We start from the raw sequence: 10,651 nt of genomic DNA, 5'->3' as shown, positions 1-10,651 counted from the left end.
GGGGGGTTATGTCTGTGTGAGAGAGTGTGTGAGTGAGTGAGAAGGACAGGGAGAGGGGGGGGAGTGTATGTCTGTGTGTGTGAGAGAAAGAGCGTGTCAGTGTGCGTGAGCTAGCAACTGCCCGAGTGCGCAAGACGGTGGCAAAATAGAAGTAGATATACAATCATAGATCTCAACAAGAGGCAATAAAAAAAGCATGTTTTAAGAGAAAGAGTAAAACAACTCTCAAGACTTCTAGTCCACCTCAGCATTGACAGCTAATATTTGCACAACAGTGTGTTTACCAGAACATGCAATGTTTGACAAAGCAACATGATAATTTAACAAGGCTATTTGAGTGAGTAAAAACAAAAATTGAATGGCAATAGTTTTCTCCTTTTCATCCCAAGAAGAACTGACCTTACTATCACCTAGGGTACAAGTTCTTAAAAGGCACACTTCAAAGAAAGGAGCAGTAACTCCATGACATAGTAGGCAAGATAACGGGTGGCACTTTTGAGAAGAATAAAAAACAGCTATTAGGACTGTCTATTCCATCTCAGCATTAACAGCACATAGGCTATATGCATAACATAGTACTATGCAGAACATGTGATGCTTGAAAATGTTTATAGCCAATAAAACGGCTTTCACCTTTGACAGAAAGGGACAACTATCTGGACTACCTAGTCCATCCATCCATCAGCCGCACAAAAAAATAATTTTGTATTTTCCAGAACATACAATACTTGACAAATCAACAAGATAATCATTGCAATCTTTACTTTTACAGGCTCTTGGACATGAGCTTGTTCTGGAGTCCATTAACTCTTGAAGAGCAAGTGTCTCCACCAATGTTTATTGTCACCTTTTCAAGTACCTTGAACATGTACTTGAGTCCTTTTGGTTAACGGAGGTTGAAGACCGAGCAGACCCATCAACCAATGCGTTGGGCACATCCTTCAGGTCCCAAAGAAAACTATGCTCCTCCAGAATCCGTGCAATATCCATCACTTGTTCTCCATTTAAGCAGATGTCTTTCCACATGTCCGGATTCTTATAACAAGACATATTTTCTAGATATCCTATAACTACAGGGTCATGACTTCATTTGGATCAAAAAGATTGAGATTAGCAACTGATAGGGATTCCAGAGTGGCATCAATTCCTCATGTACCTGACAAATCTTGAAGAATTGGGAGGGATCCTCTTTCAGGAAATGGGACAGGCCAAGGAGAACAACTGCTCTCTTCTGTTGATTTGAGTTCTGGACAACAGAAGAAGGACAGAGACCAGAAATGGCATCAATGCTGTGGAAGTATAAAAATAAAAAAAATAAAAAATAAAAATCTAGTCTACCTTTTAAAAGTTTGGGATCACCTTGAATTTTCTTGTTTTCAACAAAAACATACATGAAATTAGTCACATAGCAAATATTGCTAAAAGGTCATGAAAACATTGTCAGAGTAAGATATAATGATTTTAATCAAAAGTATGACTTTGTACTTCATCAAAATCACAACTTTTTTTGCAGCAATTACAGTCTAGAATACCTTTAAGGCATCACTTTTTCTGGGTAACTTGATGGTCCTCAAGACCCTGAAGCTGCCTCTATTGTGCTAAGGCAGTAACTGATGCAAAATGTAGTTATTTTGATAAAGGAAACATTTGAAGTACAAAGTCATACTTTAGATTAAAATCATTTTGTCTTACTCTGACAATGTCATCGTGTCCTGTTTGTTATAATTTAGTTAGGGAAATACACATACCAATCTTTTCAGTGATTTTCTTTGTTTGTGGCTACGACCTTCCTATGTGTATTGTAGTATACATTCTCCATTCATTCTGATAGACACCTGTATTAACTAATCTGAAATAGATGCTCAAAAGGTGTTACCAACTATGGCTGTCAATTGAACAGACTTGGCCTAACAGGACAATCAACAGGTCTTCAGCAAGGAAAGTATTACTTACATCATTATCTAGAGACTCAACAAAAGGCTGAAGTTCCTTGACATTCTGCCATCTCTGTCTGTTACAGACACAGGAAACTAGGGACAAACTCATCTAGGCAGTCAAAAAATGGCTGCTTCAGGTTCATGGAGACTATCCGCCTAAATTCTGCTTCAATCTGCATAACAAAAACAAGGACCAACATAGAGACAAAATATTAATATAAAAACAGAATCTAATCAAAAAAACATTGTAATACAAGTCACTTTAATACTGCATCAAGTAGAAATACCACTAAACTGTCGCTCTGTGAACAAAGCAGACCACCTGGTTTTGAGATCCTTGACCAACGGCTCCTCCCCAATGATCTCCTTTCTCCTCAGAGAAAAGGTGCTGTCTATAAGGGCATCAACTTTCTTCCAGTCCACATTCCTTTTCATCATTTCACTCTATAAATTGCGTCTGTCTTGTTCAAGCATTTCAAGGCTTCTATTCGGAAGAAGAAAAAAGAAAACATAATGGAAGTCAATCTGATAACCCTCACTTCATTGCACGCACGGAGACACACACGCACAGAGAGAGAGAGAGAAAGAGAGAGAGAGACACACACACACACACACACACACACACACACACACACACACACACACACACACACACACACACACACACACACACACACACACACACACTCTACCTGTGAGGTAGCAATAAAAGCCCCCCCCAAAAATGTACTAGCTAGTAAGGTGTGATGTACAGTTGAAAGTTAGCAAGCTAGCAAAATACAGATATACTAGCAGCATCACATCACAGGGTAACACAAACACTCAGTTAATTTAATCTGCTACAGCAATAGCTAAATATAAAGAGTACAAACTGACTTATTAACATGCTACCGCTGTAATGAAAAAGAAACAAGTTGATCTCGGGATTTCATCCTTACTTGATTAGCGTACGTTACTTTCACCGTACACATTTCACTATATAGCCATTATATATATATATATATATATATATATATATATATATATATATATATATACTGAGTCTGTCTCATAATGACCTAACATTAGCCAGTATCACGGAGCTTGCTAGGCTAGTCAAACCAGCTAGCTGGTCAACGTGAGAGCTAACTAGCTTGACTAACTTACCTAGCTACATTCAGAGGATTAGTTTGTTACTTGCATAATTTACCTAGCTAGTTGAAGGAAAGTTAAAAATTTCTTCAAATAATCATTACATAGCTACTACTATTTCATGTAAAAAGTGCAATGTTTGTTCTTTTTCCCGCTTCTACGTCGAACATATCACTTAAGTTTTTGAAACTAAGGGTTTGCACGTTATACTGTAGGTTTGAATGCTCAGTTCACATTATTTTGTTAAAAATTTTGCTTAGTAAAGACACAACTCAAACTATACTAAAATATTACAGAGTAGAAAAAGTAAAAAGTTTACTTATGCTAGCAGTTAACTTGCTTCAAGCGATCGGTCCTCTGGGGGAGACAATGTTGACTACCGTGGTGGGCGCATGTGCAAAATGACGTAGCGAGCCGAACCAGAGGGTGAACTTCAACTTCCATTTGAGAAGACAAGAATAACTTAGTTGTGTCATCTGTGCATTAGAATTTCAGACAAAAAACACAGATGTGTGTGTTACCTCAATTAAAGTATTGAAAACTTTTTAGTTCAAAGTTGACTTGACCCAAATACAGAAGTTGAGACAACAAAGAGGGGAAATAGTTTTTTAAAGTGAAGTTCATATTTAAGTGTTTTGGCATGGCTGGCCGAGTGACCATGGTATTGAAAGGGGGATTTAATTCTTGCATGTTTTTTTATGTTGCGCATGATACAAAAACAAACCCCCTCTCTGCTTTTTTCAAAAAGAATCGCACCCTGGGTGTATACATAGTACAACAGTTTAATTGCTTTGAAAAATCTACCTACCCATCTCTACGTCCCTTCTAACAGCCAGTTTACAGGCAGAATAATTACTCCCAAGACAGTAAAGGTGGTGAGACCTGAGAGGCACAGCACCTGCTGACTCCACTCTACAGGTGACTCTGTCTTTCTTTGACCTCACAACAAAAAAGAACAAAAAAACGTGGGTCTCCTGTTCCAACCGCACACTGTCTGGCCTTCAACTAGAGGGAAAAACCTGGCCTGGCAGACAGCATGCATCATCTATTAGTCATGTGGAAACACATTCACATTCACATTCAGCTTAGCCGGATGTATAATGCAGCACAGAGGCGGGTTTTATGGTGCTATGGTTTGTCGGGCCATGCATATGTCTCCATGCCTGGGGCGGAGAGTTGAAACAAAGAGCCAAAATATGATATTACGGCATCAGGGAATGGGTGACTAAAATACCGTGAGATGAGTACTTACATGACTGTTATGAATCAATGCACTCAAGAGTCGATAAAAGTACTGTAAATGTCAAGTTAATAGCTGGCTGCTATGGGCATATGAGTTTTAAAAGGAAAAGATGAACAATGCCCGCGTTGTAAAAGAGGTGGGGTTGTTGGCAGGTCAGATTCCTTGAGTCCATTAGCAAAATGTATATTGTCATTGTCTGAACCGAGGCTTGTAATACATAGCTGATTCACAAAAATTACTCCAAGAGGATAAATCAAACATTACAAATACTGTAAAAAAAAAAAAAGTCTGAATAAACTGACAAACAGTTTAACCATAGAAAATAGGCCTGTGATTACAAATGGCTCCTATTCCTATTCTCGTACAAACATATATAACATATATACACTTATATGCACACATGCACTGGGCAGAGTGCTGCTCTGTTTGTGGCATTGTGTCAATAGAGACAGATATGTAACTCGGAGGAGAGCATTGGTAATGATGCTGTCCAGTCATTAATCACTGGCTCTAGAGAAAACAGAGAGTTCACTCATGGCAGGATCGGCCTGGCCCTGGGACGGAGATTAGAGGCCTAATGAAAGCAAAACAAAGCTGGACATGTGAAATTTATTGGCACATTTATAAAAGCAGCCGCAGAAGGACACTGCCACCAATAATCATTTCAGAATCCCAGTCAAGTGCCTTTTCCTAGGCCAGACGCAATCTCGAGAGGGGATATTTGTGGAGTGGCTGAACAAACACAGATTTGCTGGTATCTCCATCTTTCCCAGCAGCTGGGAGCGGAGCGAAGGCAGGTCGCTGGTGTTTTGGCTTATGCCCCTCCTCACTGTAGTTGACTTCTGGGAATAACACTCTCTGTCCTGCTGGCTCCTCCTAGGATCCAGTGTGCAGTAGTATGTAGCAGCTCACGGTCTGCCACCTCCACCATACATACTCAGAAACAGAAGTTGGACTTTAAATTCCCATCCAAACTTCATATTTTTACACTGTATTTTAATGGTAAACTTAACAAACCAAAACCGTTTCTTGCTTTTCTGCTAATTTATAATGTGATCATTACTAACCTAACTATAAATAAAATGATATATAGGGAAATATATTTGTTGATTTGGGGCATTTTTTTCAGTTTGCCAAAAACAACCTTAAATTTTACACTAATCACTGTAACATGTGATTTCAAAAAATCTTCAGAATTGGAAAAAAAAAAATAAGAATCTTAAAAGACACAAATCCCCAACATTATTAAGATGATACAAGTGATCTGATATATTTGAGAAAAAAAGTAACAGTGTGGAAAAGATTGCAAAACAAAACACAATCATTCAATGCCAAGTTATCATAAATCTGTCCAACACAGAGGGGAATGAATCAAGATAGAAATAAAGATATTTGGCCAATGGCAAGTTGCCTAATATCTACCACATGCAGCAGACTGGAAGGAAGAGGAAAGTGTACTTAAAATGGCCATTGTTCTAACTCAGAGCCAATCTGGAGATAATGACACCAACATCAATAGCAGACAGTCGATTCACGGATAACATTGTTTTTCCTTTTCGTTGAGCTGTTATCATCAGCTCGGGGATTAACCGTGTTGACGTTGAGGTTATGACCTTGTTGTTGTGATTGTTTATGATTTTAGTCCTTAAAGATGTGCCTAGAGCACTATATGTCTCATTACTGTATTTCATGAGAACTGCACACGAGGCAGCTGGTGCAAACAGGTGAGTTGAAATGATGTGCCCGAGTACAGCATGCCTAGAATTGACTCAATAGATGAATGTGAGGCAATATAAGGATGCCATGATGTCAAACTAAGGATGAAGAGTAATGCCTACACACAAAGGAATCCAATCACAATGCTGCTGACATTTGGATCTGATTTGTTTCTCTCAGGATGAAACCAGTGAATGATTGGACAAGTATCCAGATTTTGCCTTTCTATCTGTGACCAAAGCAGTCCAGCTAATTACAGTACAAGTCAAATCAGTTCATTAATTTCCTGCTGAATGGTGTGATACATGTGTTCTTTGTGCTTGTCGGTAGTTGGTTGTCAGTGGCTTTGCCCATCTTTGTTTCACTCTGTACTGGACCATTCTCCATGGTAACCACTAATTAGGGATGATTCCTACTCGTGCCCTTTGCCCTGGGAAATTAGCTTTTTTTAATTCCCATTTTCCTTGTGTTGTAATGCTACACCACCCCTCTCAGAACAGTTTGAATTATTCACCTCTGGATGCACAAAGCCAGGTTAGCTGACCTCTAACCTGCATGACTACAAAATAGAAATACAAATGTAGATTCAATTTGTGGAATTCCCGACATTTAGGAGATGGTGACGCAGAAGAGCATGTAAACACAGAACCTTGTTGTCACCATTAAGAGCCCCATGCAGGCCCTGAACTCTTCACTCATTCTCTGTGGGCCGAGGGCACCTTGGAAATCTGTACCTATCCATGGTTGGCCATCCAGTAGTTCATCCAGTAGCATTTAACCTGCTGGTGGTGGAAGAGCAATAGTCAGAGAATCACCAAAATGATATACAATTCATGAGCAGGAAATGAATGTGTGTGCCAAATTTACTGGCAAACCATATTACAGTTGTTGAGATTTCCCTCAAAGTTACAAAAGTGAACATCATGGAGTAATGAATTATTTTTAGGCGCCAATCAAATTGCCTTCTTAGTATCAAAAAAATGCCTCGTGATTCAACACCAAATTCCAATACCTAAGATGTAAATCTCATTAGCGTTCTTCTATCAAGATGAAATAATGCTGTTGATTGGCTGTTTAACGTTAAACATTGTAGAGGCATGCAGGAAATAGTCTTAGCCCCATGTTTCTACTTAAGGCACAAAGATGGGGCTCAAATAGGAGCTAAAAATTAAAAGTATTTTTGACATAATGTCATAATTTACTTTTAATAATACTTTTGGTAAAATGGATTTCATAAAATTGGTATTGAAAAAAAGTATCATTCAGGAAATGGTAAAGTCACGGCCTGTGTATGAACATTTTTGAACGAAATTGAAACAAAACCCTGCCCCAACCTAGCTAGCTAAATATTCAGGGGCTCTCTAAAGTTATTAGGACACACACACACACACACACACACACACACACACACACACACAGTATATAACAAATCTTAACTTGCAAAACTGGAACATTTTATTTCAAAAGAAGTCATTATTTAATTGTTTGTTGCCATAAACTTAAAAACTACTTTACTTAAAACTATAACCTTGTGGTGCATTCAACGTTATTGTAAAATACCCTTTTCTGTTTTAGTCTTTTAACAACAATTTACTGGTGAAATAAGTAATTATTGTTAAATATGATCTTTATTCAATTTTTAATAATCATTTAAACCCCCCTTTTTTGTGCTGATCAAAAAATTGATCCGATCTGTGATTTAAAATCGTGATCCAATCTGTGAGTTTTTGATCTGTTGCACCCCTATTTGAGAGGGATGGTAAATTATATTGCAAGCCATTATCTCATTGTTTCATTAATATGTGGTAGAGGTACATAAGAAATGAATTATCCAAATATAGGCAGTTTAAAATATGGCAACCGTATTGTCAATTTCAGCCACCAAAAGCTGATGGCTGGTTGCTAAGCCATCACTCAAATGTGTTTTTACAATGTGTGTAATGTGTAGATTGCAGCATTGCACGTTATAATGTGCTAGTGTAAACGTACTTCTGTAAAACAATTCTAGGTGGACAACTGGCTGGAAACACTGGTATACTATTTGACAAAAACGAGATAAAGCTTTACCACCGTATAACATATTACCTCAAATCTGCCGATTGACAACACAAACACAAACACACTGCCAAAACATTGAACATTAATTGGATGCAACACCCCAAGAACAAGGATCATTTTCCCAGGACAAAACAAGTTAGCCTAAAGGCCACTGTGGTGCATATGAGCGTGTCAGTGTGTGGATGTCTGAGCACTATTTGGTGCTTGGCGATGCATGGCTTGGAAATGCAGCAGGGTGCCACCGCTGACGCGGAAACACTTCGACCCGCAAGCTCTAATCCCTTTTGAACCAGCCCAGACACTAACGTGGGACCATATGTTTAGGAGGGCACAAGAGCTCTCCTGTGCTATTTAACGGGGGAGAGAGATGAAAACATTTTGCCAGCCTCTCTTCCCCACACAATCGGATCAGTCATCAAGTCATCCTGAGTGTAGATGAGAGATCTCCGAAAGGGAGAAAAAAAATAAGCACTTGCACTCATAGCACAATCAGTCCCGCTCAGTCGCCCTGGGAGAGCAGAGAAAAGTAAATTACATAAAGCAGACATATGTCATTCTGATTCCACTCAAATTGTGGATTACTGCTTTGATTAATTACTCTTTAATCTGAGTGCTGAATTTATACGTCTCCCATCACAGAGAAATAAGCTTATTCCTCTCTAGCAAAGGGCCGTGATTATTTCTTTCTTCTCTCTGATCTATTCTTCATTGCCCGAGGATTGCAACTCAATTATCTTTGTGTCAGACGATTATCTCCGGGTTTAATTTAATCTTCATTACGCCCCAGTCATATTTCAATTAAACATGCTATCATAGCGTTAAGACATACTGTACTTAAACCTGTTATTTCTTCAGTTAATATTGTGCTAAGAGCTACCGTGGAGGGTAACAGATGTCATAATTATGCACTTACTAAACATATTTCACACTTGTCTGTGCTGGCGGTATGTCGAGACCTTAGTATACAGCGGTATTAATCTAATGGCAATATGCTATGGTTGTAATCTATAATACTGCCACAATCTGCCTGGGTCTATGCTTAATTATGATGTACAGCAGGGCTGCACAATTAATCGAATTTTAATCATGATCACGATTTTGGCTTCCCACAATCAAAGTTGCATGATCGAGTGATATTTTAAATGTGTCATTCCGTTCATAGAACGCTCTGGATGTGATCACGCACCTCCGATCACGTGCCAGACAGAGTTGTTCCCTGCACCGTGCAGCTTAGATAGCAGTTGTCGTACGTCACACAAAGCAATGTTGTTTATATCGATGTGGTAGTAGTTTTTTGCATTACATGAATCCTTTCTTCTGTAAAGCCGTGCCTGTGTTTGGAACTCTCCTTTTACACTCCGCGCAGCTCCGCCCCCATTCACTCACACACGGCTCCCAGCAACATGGAAAGACACAGCAGCGACAGCGCCGGTCCACACTTCTGACATTTGTCCACAGTTTTAATTGCTATTAACACAGCTGTATATTGTTATGCATGAGAGGCAAAGCTGTATTTGTAACAGTGTTTCCACTGGTAACTCTGCTATTGCGGCAGCCACGGCGAAAAACACAGAAGACGTTATTGAATGCAACTAACTTCAGTTTGTAGAATAATGGCGTGTGAGACGGAGCCTGCTGGACCTGGGCCAGAGATGTGACCCATGGACAGAATATCATAGTTCATAAAAACGAAGCGCAGTGGCGATAAAGACATTCATACACACCACGTGTGTAACTATGCTGACCCGCCGTTCGACCCGTGCTGGACCCATTCATAATGAGTCAGCCGTCACTCTGTAAGTAGCACACGTCCATCGCACTCCCTCTCTCTCCCTAGCTCTTTTAATCAGTTATTGTTGAAAACAACTGAAGGAGCTTTCTCAGAGATTATTAATTTTTTTTTATTTATCATAGGCTATTTATTTCAGATAATTTTTATTTGTGCAATTGTGTTTTGAGCCATTTTGGGGAGAGGTTTTACCAAGTGATATAGACATTACCAGATCCATAATACATTACAGACACAATAATGGTCATTTTGACTATGATGATGAATCAGAAAATACGTAAAAGAAGACTATTTTCATTCTAATATAAAAGGACATATGATTTGCTTCTAATCTAGATCAGTCATATTTCCAAAATGTTCTTTATAAAGCTATTTCTGTATTCTGTCCGCAAATGCAAAAAAAAAAAGAGAGTAAAAATAGGGATCCGACTGAAGAGCTTGCTTATGTCTCTGATTGTATATGCTTTTCTATTCCAGTAAGTGTATTTTTAAAGAGCACCAAGGACACAGTATCAACTCATAAACATTTATTATTTTTCTAAGATACAGTAAGATGCTGGAACTTAATTGATTAAATGTTTCAGTTTTATTTATATCAAAAGTATTGTATTATCGCTCCTTGAACAAATTCCATGTCCCTCTCCTCAAGGTCTTTTTATCTTAGAAAAAAAGCTTTCATCCAAGTTCCTGCATGGTATTATTTATAATAAACAATGTTATCACAGCGGTTGGATGTGTAGCACTTTTATCTACCCTTATATACATATATATATATAT

At 38.6% G+C, this 10,651-nt stretch overlaps 1 long non-coding RNA gene across 1 annotated transcript; it reads right to left on the bottom strand.

The window, feature by feature from the left end:
• Positions 1-313: 313 nt before the first annotated feature.
• LOC116690318 (uncharacterized) lies at positions 314-2,041 on the bottom strand. The gene is made up of 3 exons (XR_004332228.1): positions 1,954-2,041; positions 666-1,246; positions 314-528 (listed from the first exon to the last, which is right to left on the bottom strand). It is a non-coding gene; the product is annotated as an uncharacterized LOC116690318 (long non-coding RNA).
• Between the last annotated feature and the right edge of the window lie 8,610 nt (positions 2,042-10,651).

Source organism: Etheostoma spectabile, chromosome 1 (genome assembly GCF_008692095.1).
Source record: "Etheostoma spectabile isolate EspeVRDwgs_2016 chromosome 1, UIUC_Espe_1.0, whole genome shotgun sequence".
Classification (NCBI taxonomy): domain Eukaryota; kingdom Metazoa; phylum Chordata; class Actinopteri; order Perciformes; family Percidae; genus Etheostoma; species Etheostoma spectabile.
The sequence above is the reverse complement of the archived record's forward strand: the minus strand, read 5'-3'. Positions and strand labels throughout refer to the sequence as shown.